This window comes from Lutra lutra, chromosome 13 (genome assembly GCF_902655055.1).
Source record: "Lutra lutra chromosome 13, mLutLut1.2, whole genome shotgun sequence".
Lineage (NCBI taxonomy): Eukaryota > Metazoa > Chordata > Mammalia > Carnivora > Mustelidae > Lutra > Lutra lutra.
The window spans coordinates 10,023,106-10,039,290 of NC_062290.1; the positions used below are offsets into that span (position 1 = coordinate 10,023,106).

General features: G+C 48.9%; 1 protein-coding gene across 3 annotated transcripts in view; it reads right to left on the reverse strand.

Annotated features, from left to right (window-relative positions):
- Positions 1 to 14,671, reverse strand: part of KANK1 (KN motif and ankyrin repeat domains 1) — a 201,589-nt gene extending 186,918 nt beyond the window's left edge. For all 3 annotated transcript variants that reach the window (XR_007122152.1, XM_047698935.1, XM_047698934.1), the window contains exon 1: positions 14,412 to 14,671. The gene's annotated coding sequence lies outside the window, so the exon portion shown is untranslated. The remainder of the gene's footprint in view (positions 1 to 14,411) is intronic.
- Positions 14,672 to 16,185: the final 1,514 nt, after the last annotated feature.

Consider the following 16,185-nt stretch of genomic DNA (forward strand, 5'->3'; position numbering starts at 1 on the left):
AACTAGGTCAAAGTTAGAGAACTTCATCCAGACCCCAGAAGCACCCCCATGTCCTTTCCCCGTCACTATACCCCTGACCTCAGCCCCCCTGCCCTATTCTTCTATTCACCAGTGATTATTTTTGCCCCTCTTTGAGCCTCATAAAAAAGAAGTCATACAGGGCACTTGGGTGGCTCAGCTGGTTAAGCGACTGCCTTTGGCTCAGATCATGATCCTGGAGTCCCAGGATCTCGAATCCCACGTCAGGCTCCCGGCTCAGCAGTGAGTCTGCTTCTCCCTCTGACCCTCCCCCTTCTCATGTTCTCTCTCTCTGTCTCTCAAATAAATAAACCTTTTTAAAAAATTATAAAAAAGAAATCACACAATAGGTATGCTTTTGGCTTCTTTTCCTCAGTATAATATCTACAACATTACTCAATATAATGTCTCAATATTCATGGTTTTCTGTGCAGCACCACTTTGTTCTTTTTTTTTTATTGCTTTGCAATATTTCATGCATAATCCTGCCATAATGTATTTACCCATTCATGTGCATTTGGACTGTTTCTCTTAGGTTTCTATCATTCCGTTATGAGCTGTCTTGCAAATGCTTCTGGTGCACATACGCATTCCTGTTGGACATATATATCCAGGAGGATAATTACTGGATCACAGAGTATGTATTTGTCCAGCTTTTTAAGTCCAAAGTGACTAACCAATTTATAATTCCACCAACAGTTAATGAGAGCTTTTCCTATCTCCGCTAATATTTGGTTATCAGGGTTGGTTGGCTGGTTGGTTGATTTTAATTTGAGCCATCTGAACATGTGTTGTATTTTATAGTAGTTTTAATGTGCGTTTTCCTGATGACTGGTGATATGGAATGCCCTTCTCCCATTTTTAAAATGAGGTTTTGCTTTTCTTGTTGATTTGTAGCTGTTCCTGACATATTCTGGACAAGCTGCTTACTGGATATATGACAAATACCTTCTACTTTGTGACCTGCCTTTCCACCCTTCATGTATGCTGCTAAATGAAAGTTCTTCATTTTAATGAACACAAGAAAAGGCAAAACAGTGCATGTTGCTGTGAGAAAAAGACCCAACCTCTGGGTCCCCACAGTCACTGATTTAAGAAAACCTAAGTAGTTAACGGAATGGGACCCAGCTTTTGCACAGGCCTTGGACTATGAATACAATGTCACTCTCCTCACTCCCCAAAAGCTTCAGATACAATGAATCACTGATTCAACACCCAGCAGTGTGCCCACAGTTTATCAGCAGTATTTATGCATTAATCTTAGAAACATTATTCTAGATGATGAACGGCTTGCACCACTTCAAAGTCCCATGACATGTTTCCAGCATAGCTCTGCGTAACCAGCATTCGTAGGAGAGATGTTGCCCGAAGACACGTGCAGAGCACCAACTTGGGGTCCCAGAAATGCATCTCATCTCTCCCCATCCCAGTGCCTCCAGAGACTAGTACCCTAACCTCAATAGCCAACAGTAATTACCAGGGATCCTGCATAACCACTGAGTTTCCTCGGCTGGGGCAGCAGGCTTCCCAAGTGATCCAGATTTCAACAAAGCTCGGGCAAGGCACACATGCCCATGACCTGGCTGATCACCTTCGCTTCTCTGTACTATACATCTCGTTACCCCCACATCACAGGCCGAGACAGATGCTCTTCCTCGGGCAAAACTGTGGAAGATCTCGCAGAGAGGAGAGAAGGCACTGCTCAGAGTTGGGACCCCTGAGCCTGTGTCTGCCCTTTCACTTGTTCCCAGGGTTCTCTGATCCACTGCGTGCTACCTGGGACCGTAACCCTTTCTCTACTCCTCTGGCCCTGGGCAAACAGGACACTCTTTTATGATGATCTTTCAGGGAGTTTTAGAGTCAGGAAATACTATATCTTAGACCTGCCTTCCTTGATATTCTCTCCCTACTTCCTCTGCCCGGCCCCCCGCCCACCCCCCCACACTCACACACCCAAGACACACTTAAACGCCACGGCCAAGTAAGATTGTTTCTTTTCAGACACAAGGAGGCACAGGAAATAGACCGCTGGCAGGAAGTGTAAGGCTGAGAACTAGCAGTCCAGGCTACTGACCGCTGCCCTGTGTTGAATCAGATCCCTTCAATCTGAGCAGTCCAAAAATAAAGGTAAGAAACAGGGAAGGAAGTGGGGGAGAAAAAGCTTGCGCTGGGCCGAGGGTCAAGGAGAGAAAGAGATGTTGAGAACCAAACACAGCTTCCAGGGACTCAGCACCCCGCACCAGCCTGTGGGTTGGTTCTGCGGGTAACAGCTTCAAGTCAGGACTCAAATCAGATCCACAGGGAAGCACGGTTATTTGGTCAAACGGGATGTGAGGCCAGAGGCTCATAACACTTTTTCTTTGAAAGAAAAAGTTCCCAAGAAAACGTTTCCTGAGCTATATAAATGTCGTGCCCTTACACAGTATTGCCCCACTTGCTGGCAAAGCTGATGGACAGGAAAAAATGACATCGCGCCCCCCCCCCCATAGTAAAGCTCCTTTCTCCGATGGTTCTGGATTGGCTCAAAGTCCTCCAGGTCTTCTTACTCATTCCTGACTTCAGGAGGTGAGCGGCTGGCACGCCCTTCCCAGCCCCTCCCAGCCCTTCCCAGCAAGAGCCGCAGGCAGCACCCAGCCCCACACAGTAGCACTCTGTTCCCCAGTGAGACACTTCTCTCTGGAAGGTGTGAAAGAGCTTTATGAGCGCATGGGATCTGACTAAAGGAAAACCAAGTCCTTCCAATTAGGCTCTCCCAGTTCCCGTGATTATCCAAACAGTAGCCTTTTGTTTCTAGGGGCTGGCTAAAATAAGCCTAAAAACAAACAAAAAGAGACAGTTTTCTTTCTCTATGAACCTAAAAATTGATTAAAACTCTCCTGGGGGCGTCGGAGTGGCTCAGTCCGCTGAGTGTCCAACTCCTGGTTTTGGCTCAGGTCCTGATCTCCGGGTCATGGGATTGAGTCCCACGATGGGCTCCCTGCTCAGTGTGGGTGTGCTCAGGGTTCTCCCTCTCCCTCCCCCCTGCTCCTTCCCCTGCTTGCTCGCTCTCTCGCTTTCTAAAATAAATAAATAAATAAATAAATAAATAAATAAATAAATAAATAAATGGAATTTTAAAAATAATAATAAAAAATAAAAATAAAACTCTTTTTTAAAAAGGGGGGGTAAATTACCTATGGAAAGTTGTGTGTCCCACCTTAACATCTGAGTCATTCCCCAGAATGGGGGGGGGGGCGGGCGGGACAGGAAGTTCTTCTTTGAGCATTTCACCTCTTCCTTTGGCTACTGCCTTTTCCCCTACTTTGGTGCTATCCTACTCTGCGTGTCTGATCTCTATTTTGTGTTGAACTTGCTGCTTTTTTTTCATACTGAAGAGACCACATGGCCCCAAGAGCCATAAATAAATGGGAATTGAATATAAAAATTGAATATTGAAAAATATTATTAAAAAATTGAATATAAAAACTTTCCTGACAAAACAGAGTCCACTGAACTTGGGGAGGGTACCTTATAGGACCTCCGTGCCCCCAAGCTCACTCACTCTCACACACACACACACACACACACACACACACACACACACACGCACACACACAAACGCAGGAAGGGTGTGTAGGGAGGAACAGCAGGGAACAAAACTGGCTTCAAATGGATGCCTGGCGGGGGGGGGGGGGGGGGGGTGCGGCACGCCACATCTTGTTAAGACAAATCTCTTTCCAACCAAAATGCTTCAACTGTAGCTGATGGAAGCAGAGAATTCCATATTACCTAAGGATCAATGAGATACCACATTGTGAGCCCCTTGACCACTGCCGCAGTTGATGGGTCGGACCTCCATGCAAATCTGGCAACTTCAGTATGTGATGAATGTAATTATGCATATTCATTCAACAAACAGTTCTGAACGCCTACAAAGTGTGACCTAGTCATTCCCCTTCTATTTCACGACTCCATAACTAGCCCCTGCTGCTGTTCCTCAGGCCAGTGCCTCCCACCCACACCACACCCTGGCCCTTCTCCGCATTATGAACAATTCTCAGATCCCACTCCAGAGCCACAAGCCACAAGGACTCCCTTCCTCCCATCAACAAAAACAGATCGGAACACAAGTTCATGTGACTTCATGAAAGGATTCATCTTGAATTCCCTCAACTTAAAAAAAAGTTTAACAATATACAAAAACTTCCATAGCAGTCAACTATTTGAATTGTATCTCCTAATTGTTACTGAAACCCCACCCAGGCTAAGAAACTTTGAGTTGTAGGAAGTAAGCTTCCATCATCTCTCTTCCAACCTCCTCTCCTTGACAGAGGTCCTACAAACTGTACCAACCCCCAACACCGCTCCCGAACGTAACCCTGAAAGGGGATCCAAGGGTGGGTCTCTGGAGGCAGAGAAATCTTCTTCTGCTCCTAAGGTCAGAAGCCTAGGTTTTCTAAAGACCCTTTAGGCTATGCCACCCAGGATTTAATCTTGCCACCAACAGGCCAAACAGTACCACAAATACCTTAGAAATACTGAAGAGATTGGGGCGCCTGGGTGGCTCAGTGGATTAAGCCGCTGCCTTCGGCTCAGGTCATGATCTCAGGGTCCTGGGATCGAGTCCCGCATCGGGCTCTCTGCTCAGCAGGGTGCCTGCTTCCCTCTCTCTCTCTCTGCCTGCCTCTCCATCTACTTGTGATCTCTCTCTGTCAAATAAATAAATAAAATCTTAAAAAAAAAAAAAAGAAATACTGAAGACAAACAGTGCCTCTCCCTTGATCAGCAACGCCCCAGTGATATATAAAGGGGGAGAGAACATTTGCACCAAATACAAAGCGGGGCTGCATTCCTTTTTTTTTTTTTAAAGATTTTATTTATTTATTTAACAGACAGAGATCACAAGTAGGCAGAGAGGCAGGCAGAGAGAGAGAGGAGGAGGCAGGTTCCCTGCTGAGCAGAGAGCCTGATGTGGGGCTCGATCCCAGGACACTGGGAGCGGGGCTGCATTCCTAAAGAAGGATACGATCCTCAAAAAGAAACAACTGAGAAGATAAAACAGGACCCTTAAACGGAAGCTGATGGATGAAATTTCAAAAGGAAATAAATCAAAACAAACTCGGGCATATCAAATCATATTAAGTTTCACCCAAACCACTCACTGCGTTTTCTAAAAAATGGCAAAAATTCCTGGCCAAATGCAGAGCATGACTTAGACAAATTCTCCTACAAAAATGTCGCAGTAAATGCCAAAAATCAGTGGATCGACTTAAATCAGCAAAGTTCAAATGGTAAGATGGCTCGAGCAAAATCCCAGCTTTCAAATACACCGAAAGCCTTAATTCTCAGAACTGGTAGAATATATTCATAAAGTTTTGTTAACTTTTATTAATAGCCTATCTCTTGCCACGCATCTCCTACCAAATGAAAGGAGGAAGTCCCATGAGAACAGAATTTTATAGCACGGACAAAGAGAAGAGCTAGACCAGTCAAAAAGCTGACATATAATCTCTAGACGAGTCTTTAAACTAGTCTAATGTTGCGAATCTCGCTATGCTCTGACATACAGTACAGCATACATTACAGGAGCCCTTTTTGGGGTGCTCATCTTCATCAGTCTGGGGAATTCAAGAACAGGTACTGACCCGCTGGCTAGAGCAAGACAAAGGGCAGGGACAAGCATCAGAGCCAGTGGAACTCACACAGCACCACGGGAATATCCACGATACCCCGCTCCGGCCGTCTCTACCACAGCAGACCTGTGAGCGGTCTGGCCACCAGCTCCGCTCCCGGGTGTGCATCCAACACAACTGTATACACACATCGGCCAGAACACGGGCGCAGACTGGCTCATGACAGCCCTGTCCGTGCTGGTCCCAAGCAGGAAGCGACCCAATGTCTCTAGGAGGAGGGGTCATCGGTGGTACAGGCACGCCGTGGGACACAACAAACCAATGACAAGAACACTCCGTAGCCATGTAACACAGCACGGAGCAATGTGGCCAGCACAGCCGGGAGCAAAGAGAAGCCGGACACAAAAGGGTACACACACTGCGATTCCAAGCATTAACCTTCACACATGGACAAAAGTGACCTATGATAGTAGAGGGCTACCCCAAGGGCGTGGCTCTGTGTGAGGGAGGAGAGATGAGCCAGAATTTGGTAGACAAGTGACTCAGAGCATCACATAAGAGGGACAATCAGCACCCCTAAAAAAGGGCTACTCTTTTTTTTTTTTTTTTTTTAAGGTTTACTTATTTATTTGCGGCGGGACGTGGCAGACGGAGGGGGAGAATGTCAAGCAGACTCCCCGCTGGGCACAGAACCGGACTCGGGACCCAGTCTCACGACGCCGAGATGACGACCAGAGCCAAAATCAGGAGTCGGAGGCTTAACTGACTGAGCCACCCAGGCGCCCCTGAAAAGGGCTACCCTTAAAAAGTTACTTCTACAGGAAAGAACAGTTCTGTTGAGAAGGGTGGGGGAGAAAAGGAGAGGGGTTGGCAGGGGAGGGAAGGAGAGAGAATGAGAAAGAGGGAGGATGAATTCAGCTCGATTTCTACCTTTGCTCTAATTATTTTTTCATATTTTTCCCAAGGTCAACAGGTGAACAAGTCAGAATCACCAACAAAATCTGAACAATTTCAGCCAAAAACATAATGCACATATCAACACATTTACATTCTTCCCTCTAATGAAGCCAAAAATTATATAAAAAGGAATTTTTACCTGCAATACACGACAATGTAAACCAACAAGAATGGAGGTTCTTGTGTGCTTCTCAGGAGATCAGATAATTATAAAAAGGGATTAGTATGTCTTCTGAGCGTTAAACTAAGCCCCACTTCTCAATTCCATTAACTAATTAAAAAAAAAAAAAAAAAGCCAACCTTCCAACAGAGCCACAGGGTTCCTGACACTGTCTGAAATATGTAACTGTTTCCAATTAACTGATTGCTTCTGTAATGAAAAAAGCATGAGGATACTTAGTTCTGATAGGTCCTTCTGGTGTATGTATCCATACACAAATATACAACTCAACAGTGTATCTGTTTGAAGATTCCTCATCAGTGAGAACGAATTCATACTTGAAACATAAAGCTCAAGGAAGAAAAAGGCAAACAGGCATCGAAAAGCCAAAGAGAAAATAACTGCTGCTTTAGGTCACCTGCTGTGTGCCTCAGGGGACATGCTCCCCAGCAATTCACACATCTAGCAAGTGGAGGGTTTTAATAAGAGCCTCTTTGTTAGGTCTCCTCTTAGTTCTGTTCTTTTCTACTAAACACACACACACACACACACTCGACAAATCTCGTTTCCCCATGGCCTTGTCAAGTACGGAATGGCTTATTTAAAATTATAAAGGTTACTGAAAAAAAGAGAATTAAAAAAAACAAGATAAAAATAATAGGATATCTAATAAAATTGGGCGGCGGAGGGGAGAGGAAGAGAGGAAAGGTGGGGATAATACTAATTCCCTTTCTTTCTTGGCAGGGAATGAACGGATACTGCCAAATTTGTTGAAATCAAGGGTACATTATGGCAGCTGGTTGCAAATCTGCTGACACTCTTCCCATTGAGTGGCAGGTCCATGTCCCCTCTTCCTGAGTCTGAGCAGGCTTTGTGATGGACCCAATCAATAGAGTTTGGTGAAAGGAAAGTCATATAACCTCTGAGACTAGGTCATAAAAGGCCACAAAGCTTCTAACTGGTTCTCTTGAGGCACTCTAGCTCAAGTTAATTGTTATCTGTCCATCTGGAGACTATTTGGGGATGAGATTAACATTTTAATCAGTAAACTCTGGGTAAAGCAGATTGTTCTCCATAATGTGGGTGGGCCTCATCCAATCAGTTGATGGTCTGGAAAGGACAAAAAGATCAGCTTCCCCACAAAGAGAGAATTCTCCAACAGACTTCCTTTGGTCTTCATCCGCACCACTGGCTCTCCTGGGTCTCCAGTGTGCTGGCCCACAATGCAGATTTTGGACTCACCAGCCTCCATAATCGTGAGCCAACTCCTTAAAATATGTATTTTTCTATGAAAATACATACATCCTATTTGTTCTGTTTGTCTAGAGAACCCTGATTAATACATGAGGGAAGCTGGTGGCCATGTGAGTAGTCCAACTACCTAGGACCACCAGGCTGAAGTTGCCATGCGTAGTCGATTCTCTGGGCAGCGATCAACACCGAGCCAGCCCCCCAGCCATCCCTGCCAAGGCATGGGACACGGCAGCAAAGCCTTCTAGGACCTTCCAGACCACCCTGTTCACCAGGGGCATGCTACACAGAGACCTCACCACCACAAGGAGAAGCAGCCAAGCCCTGCCTGAATCCCTGACCTACAGAATCCAAAATACCATGAAACACCTGTTCAAGCCACTGAAGTCTGAGGTCATTTGCTCAATGACAACTGCCAAAAGAATTAAAAATGGAAAGAGTTAACAGTAACACCCGATAAGAGACTGTAGCTGAACAGGGATCAGAAAGGAGGGATGGGTTTTAGTTTTCACTTTAAATGCTTCTTTGTTGTTTGCATTATTCTATGTCCAAATACTATTTCAGAAATTTAAACAATTAAAAATTCAAGAAACAACAGTAAATGTGTTTAGCATTTATGGTGTACCAAGTAGTCTTCTAAGTGCTCTCTATGGTTTGGGTTTTCGTTTAAAGATTTATTTGAGAGAGAGCGAGCAAGTGTACATGAATGGAGGGGCAGAGGGAGGGGAAGAGACTCTCTAGCAGACTGAGCTCGGAGCCGGATGCAGGGCTGGATCCCAGCACCCCGAGAGTGTGACCTCACCCGAAATCAAGAGCTGGACACTCCAAATTCAAGAGCTGGAGGCATGCCAGAGCCCCTCTATCATTTTAACTCACTTAATTCTCAGGTGACTCCATGAGGGGCGTGCTTTTGTTATCCCCTTTTTATAAATGGGAAACAGAATCACAGAGAGGTTCAGTAACTGTGGCAAAGGTCACACAACAAGCAGCACAACCTATATTCAAATCAGCCAGTCCGGGTCCAGAGCTACAATATTTCCACACAGATAATCGGGCTGCCTCAGCAGTGAGAAGCCACTGGACAGAGAGCATGATCTCAAGCTGCCACTCACCTGAGTCTCCAAGTGCGTGACCGACCAAATACTACGTCCCGCTCTACCAGACTGCCTCACTGCTTCTAAAGTGGGCCCTAAAATGCAATGCCCTTTGCTCTAATCCCTACCACATAATTTTTCAAGGCCCAGTCTCCTTCGATATCACACAAACCTCTCAGCATTAAGTTTTTCACCCCTTATACTTCCAGAGTGAGCCATTACTAGCAGATATTTCCATCCTTTCGCCTCCTACCACAATTTTGTATCTTTCTACCTCCCCGCTTGCCATGAACTCTGCCAGGGTCTAAGTCTCTGAATTGCCCCCACCAAGCCGTGCATAAAATAGAGACGTCATTATTATTTACTAAAGGCAAACTGCTACTGGCTTATTCTACATGCCGGGTGGTGGAGCAGCCTTTCACTCAGGCAGATTTTTGCTGCATTTTGAGAGGAAAGAGTGCGTTTAGAGCCATAACTAGGCAAAGCAGCGGTCCGCTGCATGGTCACCTTTGGCAGTGTTCGTGATCGAACCCCAGGATGCTGACTTGAAAGTAAAAAAGCTTTCGCCCTAAAAGCTCTAATTACTTTTTTCTGCCTTTATAGTAGTTCACCGATTTTCCCTCTATTCCAGAGAAAGAAGACAACGACCAGCATCATTTCCACTGTCCAGGATGGCCTGTGCACGGTTCAGCTCTCTTCTTGAGATAACTCAGTGGTGTCTTCTTCGGAGAAATCTACTCCCTTGACAATTTCTAAGGATCCCCTAGAGCTCAGCTCAAATCTTACTTTTCAGGGAAGCCCATTCTACCCATTCAGGCAAGAAAGACCCCTTTGTATTCAGAACTCAGAGAAGTACTCCATAACTGGAAAATGAACGAAACACTCCTTTGTCACATGTAAGGAATCTGCCTAGCTGGTGTTCTTAATTTTTCATACATAATTTCCGGACAACCAGCAGCTTAATGGTGTGATTTCTCTGGTACTCCCGAAAAGTCCCACTTAGTACCTTGGCAAAAAGCATCACATAAAGAAAAATCATAGGTGACTGGCAAATGAAATTACAACAGTCCCATTTACACTATTTAAAAAGCAGGTATCGGGGTCAACTTCACCATTACTTTGAAAGCAATTTAAACCATTAGGCAGATGCCCTTTTGCGGGTAACATATTAGCAATTTATAGGTTACTTTATTATTTTTTTTTAAAGATTTTTATTTATTTGTTCCACAGAGAGAGATCACAAGTAGACAGAGAGGCAGGCAGAGAGAGAGAGAGAGAGGGAAGCAGGCTCCCTGCTGAGCAGAGAGCCCGATGCGGGACTCGATCCCAGGACCCTGAGATCATGACCTGAGCTGAAGGCAGCGGCTTAACCCACTGAGCCACCCAGGCGCCCCTATAGGTTACTTTAATTCTACACTAGATTCAAGGACAGCTGAGGTCTGCAGGTGCTACTTTAACAACAGAGGTCCCAGAGCCATAAAAAACAAAGACTCTAGTTTATGAAATGATCCCAAAAATGGGGGGGGGGGGGATATATGCACAAAGATGGTTTCTTTTTTTTTTTTTTAAGATTTTATTTATTTATTTGACAGACAGAGATCACAAGTAGGCAGAGAGGTAGGCAGAGGGAGAGGAAGGGAAGCAGGCTCCCTGCTGAGCAGAGAGCCCAATGTGGGACTCGATCCCAGGACTCCGGGATCATGACCTGAGCCAAAGGCAGAGGCTTTAACCCTCTGAGCCACCCAGGCGCCCACAAAGATGGTTTCTTTAGCAATATATACCAGTTCAAGTCCAAAAAAAGTAACACTCATTTCTAATGCTGGGGGCAGTATTGAATGGAAGCCTGCCGATGGAATTGTGGATGTGTGCAGGAATTAGAAAGTCACGGAGATTGAAACAATATTAAGACAAACAAAATACCAAATTGACTATCAGGATATCATAAAAACAGGAGCCGCCATGGAAAACACTAGAAGTGAACACAACTGGAAAAATCCAGCTGCTGCACTGGGACACATACGGGTCACCCTTCGTCCATTTGTGAAACTCTGCAGATTTATCACTTTTGCAGTTTAACACAGGACAGAACTCTCACACGCTGCTAGTAGAGTACTGACCAAACGACCGCTTGGAAATCTGTTTGGCACGGTCTTCCAAACTGAACAGTCTAGAACTCACAGTGCCACTCCTAAGAACAGACCCTAAACAAATGTGCACAGTTGTATCAAGATGTGTGCTAGAATGTTCACAGCCACACTGTTGGCCATGGATAAAACATGGAAACCGCGTAGATGCCCATCAACCCTAGAATGGATAAATTACTCGGGGGCACAGTCACACAATGGAATATTGGACAGCAAAGATAATGACTGGATCAGAGCCACACGCGACATGGCTGTATCTCACCAGTGTGATTTGGACAGAAAGAAGCCAGATTGAAAAACATACAAACAACATGTACTAGAGGATACCCTGCCCACAGAGCATGAAAACAGCCAAAACTGATCTATGGGTTGGGACAGTGGTTAGCCTGGGATGAAAAAGGAATGGGAAAAGAGCAGAAGGGGTCTTCTGCAGTCTGGCAACCTCCTGTGCCTTGATCTCAATGCAAGTTACAAGTTTATGTTCATTGTGAAATTGCATCATATTAGACACTTACGATTGGTAGGTGTTATATAGTTTAACAATTACTTAAAAACAAAACAATACATATTATAAGCGAAGTCACCTATGCAACAGAGGCATAAAATGTCCCAAAACAGAAGTGGGTCGCTGATGACCGTGTGCCCCTGTGCACCTATGTCCCGCCTCTACCCCCAACCCATCTTCCCAGTGTTTGTGAAATAAACGTGGTTTTTGTCTGGGTCCAAAAAAAAAAAAAAAAAAAAAAAAATGTCCCAAAACATTCGAAACCAACCTAGTTTCTTTGATTGCAGGGCAGAAGCATGGAGGTGGCTGTCATTTGGGCGGCTGCAACTCTGCTAAAATAAGACTTTTAAAACATGCACAAATAGTCCAGCAAATGCCTGAGTGACGTGTCTGTAATTTTTCCCTGAGATTCCCCCTTGCTGCTTCTGAACCCTCATACCCTACAGGCCTCCCCTCCCATTTGCACAGCGCCTGCAACCCTTCACCTACCTCCTCCTCCATTCCTTGAATTTCCTCCAGCTACACCCCTGGCCACCCTCCTTCTCCTCCTCTGGACTAGGGAGTTAATGCAAGAACACATCAGCTCGCAGCACTATGTGTGAGCACTTTGTGCTGACACTCACAAAATGAATCTAGGTCTTGACTGTATCGATTCCAGGGGCCATTTGCCTGTGGTTTATTTCTTTGGGGCCAGTTTGGATGATTTAAAACAAAACTATTTTTAAAACATCTCTCCTTTTCTGGGGCACCTGGGTGGCTCAGTGGGTTAAAGCCTCTGCTTTTGGCTCAGGTCATGATTCCAAGGTCCTAGAATTGAGCCCCACATCAGGCTCTCTGCTCAGCGGGGAGCCTGCTTCCCTTCCTCTCTCTCTGCCTGCCTCTCTGCCTACTTGTGATCTCTGTCAAATAAATAAATAAAATCTTAAAAAACAAAACAAAACAAAACATTGCTCCTTTTCTGCTCTATCATCTCCACCCCCCCCCCCCCCGGGGAAACACATACACACACACAAAACAGAACTCACTTTTGCTGACCTGGAACTTCAACTAGAAGGGTTCATGCACTTGACAATGTGCCCCCAAAGCACCCTTGTGCCCCCCAGGGGGAAAAAATGCATCCCTCCTGTGATTGTGTTTGAAGGAGGCCATCATTTCCCCACTGGGCAATTCTCCTGCATCCTTAGACACTAATCTCACCTGAGACACCCCCCACTTAAATCTTCTTCAACTGCCTCATCAGCAGCACCTTCCCCCAAATCCATTAACTGAAAAAAGTCCGAAGTTAATAATCTCTCCGTTTCTAATTCTATCTCTACCTTGGGAAAAACTCCTTAAAATGAAGGAGGAAGGCTGGGGGAGGGTGAAATGGGGATGGGGTTTCTTTTGGGGGTGATGATAATGTTCCGGAGCTAGTCGTGATAACGGTGTAACTTAGTGAATATACGAAAAACCATGGAACTGAGCAGTTTACAAGGGTAAATTGATGGCATAGTTTATCGTATCTCAATTTTTAAAATAAATACAACGTGAGAGTGCCCCACTCCCTAGCAGAGAAAGTTGGATGAAAGGAACATTAGCCGATGAACTAAGCACCTCCTAAAAATCAAGTTGACTAAACCCACTAACTAAAAAAGAGGAAGCGGGTTCTGATTTCCATCCAACTCAGAGATGCGTGGAATTAAGTTGGGACCAGAAACTGCACAATTACTACATTGGATGATTACCCTTCTTTGTTAGTCTCAGGGCTATCTTGCTGATGTGTTTCATTAATTAATACGACGAGACGAACCTCGCAGAGATGAGGTGCAGACAGCGAGCACCAGCGAGACTGGGGGACGCCACAGATGGATCTGAATGCGAACTCGGCCAAAGCCCTCACCCATCACCCCGGGGCAGAGCCGCTCCCGCCGACCCGCAGGACCCCGAGCGAAGCTGCCTCCGAAAGTTCCCCGGGGACCAGATGGAGGGGGCAGAGTGAACAGGGGGGCGGTGGCAGCCTTGAGCGCAGTATTCCGTAGGTTTCTGCCCAAGTGGCCCGGCAGAGGGGACGTCGGGGACCAAGTCCGCTCAAGGGCGCTCGCACCCTCCGCCGACCTGACGCCGCGGACCGCCCAGAAGCCGACCGCGCGGTAGCCCCGGTCGCGTCCCGGAGGCCTCGGCTCCCCCGCCCTTCCCCCACCCACCCCCACCCCCCACCCCTCTGACCCCGCCGGCCGGAGCCATGTCGGAGTCGGCGGAGGGCGACCGAGGCCACCTGGCGCTCTGGGACACAGAGATAAAGAGGTCGACCACCAGTCCCCCTGCGGAGCGGAGCCGAGAACTTCAGCCGGCGCCGCCTCGGGGAGGGTCGGGCACCCCGTCCCGGGCTAGTACAGGGCCCTGGGGACGCTCGCGCGGCGCGCCCTCCACCCTCCAGTCCCCAGCCCGGACTTTCCCGCGGCCGCAGCGCGCGCCAGGCAACCTCTCTCGGACCCGTCCCTAGGCCCGCCCCGAGGCGGCCGGGGGAGGCAGGGCGAGCGCGAGCCCGCGGGGCTGCCCTCCGCCACGGTCACGGCCGCCGAGTGCCCCCGGCACGCGCCAAGTTGGCCGGCCCGCGCCAGGGGCTCGGGGTCCGGGCGCCCCGCGCCCACCCGCGCGGCACAGGGCGCAACGCAGCTCCGGCTCACTCACCTCCGGGCGCGCTCCCCAACCTGCGGCGCCCGGCCGGCCGCGGCTCCCGGACCTCGGCGGAGGGGGCGGGGCGGAGAGGGCGGAGCCGGCCCCGCGTGCGAGCGCCAGAATTAAACTCCGAAACGGACTGCGGCGCTCCGGGCCCTGCCGCCGCCGCAGGGGCCACCGAGTCCGGGGAGGCTGGCGAGCTGGCGAGCTTCGGCCAGCGCGGGAAACGACCGTGGCGGCGCCCCGAAGCCGGGCGGGAGGGCTCCCCAGGCGGCTCGGGACACCTCCAGGAACCCCGGCTCTGCGCCCCGCCTCTTTGTACCCCGGGACCCGACCGGCGGGCCGGCGCCAGTGCGCCTGCGCGCCGCTCCGACTCCACCAGGCCCACGAGGCACCTTCGCGCACCTCCGCCTCACCCCGCCCGCCGGCCCCTGCCCCGAGAGCCGCGATCCGAGCGGCGCCCTCCGCCCGGCGCGCCCCTGCCACCCACGGGTGCCCGCTTCTCCCCGCAGGGAGCGAAAAATTCCGCCCCACCCCGGGGAAACCTGAGTCCGTTCCCACCTCTCGTCCCTGCCCGGGAGGGATCACGGTTAATACCCGCCGCCAGCGCCTTTTTACTGCCCCCTCCCAGCCCTCCGCCGAGAAGCTGCGCCCGTGCGGTTGTTCCCTGGCCCCAGGTGAGCGCGCAGGGCTCCGCTTTCCTGCAGGTGCCTGAGCGGGACGCGCACGGGGGCGGCCGCGGACCTCCCGTCGCCTTTCCCAGGGCCGGCTCGGGGGGCGGGACGGAGCCCTCGGTGGAAAGGAGAGGACACGAGCGTGTGCAGAAGCGAGCCTGTGCTCGGGGGACTCCGGGGAAGGCGCCGCGCCCGCCTCGGGAGCGGAGAGCCAACGAGGAAGTCAGACACGCTCCATTCAGAGCCGTCGCCGCTGGGGGCGAGCACAGGCGCCGAGACTGAGAGACTGTGGCTTCAGTCTTCTTTCCAATGAGAATAAACCGGACAGGAGGGCCAGCTTTATAAAACCAAGAATGGGGGCGCCTGGGTGGCTCGGTGGGTTAAAGCCTCTGCCTTCGGCTCAGGTCATGATCTCGGGGTCCTGGGATCGAGCCCCGCATCGGGCTCTCTGCTCGGCGGGGAGCCTGCTTCCTCCTCTCTCTCTGCCTCTCTGACTACTTGTGGTTTCTCTCTCTCTGTCAAGTAAATAAATAAAATCTTAAAAAAAAAAAAAAAAAAAAACAAGAATGGCCAAAACAAAACAAAAACCCATTAGTGCTAGTGTCCCGTCACTGGTTTTCTGGAGGGGACTGGGGCCCTGCTCCGGAGCTCTCCCGCAGGGAACACACCCAGCGGCGCCGCACCCTTGTCACCGTATTTTTGCAAGTAGGTTACAGGGAAGAGTCATCAAACCTCAAAAAGCAAAATGCTGGCCTTTGGGGCAAAGGGACTGCACGATCAGTGCTTCTCTTTGTGTTCAGGCAAAGCACACCTGCTAATTCCTGAAACGGATGGCTCTGAAATGTTAAAAGGACCGGCAGACGGCAACTCAAAGATAAAGTGGGGCAAGGAAAGTCCATCCGCCCCTTTGCAGCCCATATGGGGGGGAGGGGGGGCAGAGAGCAACCCTCCTTCCGGGCCTCGCTTTCTTCATTGGTAGAATAAGGGTGTATGGGTTCAGTAGCTCTTCTCTACCCTCTCTCTGTCTAACGTCTACCATTCTATGAAAACAATCTTTATCCCCGGAGTGATAGGGAGTAAGAGGGAGCATGAGAGGCAGGGGCTCCTGCATG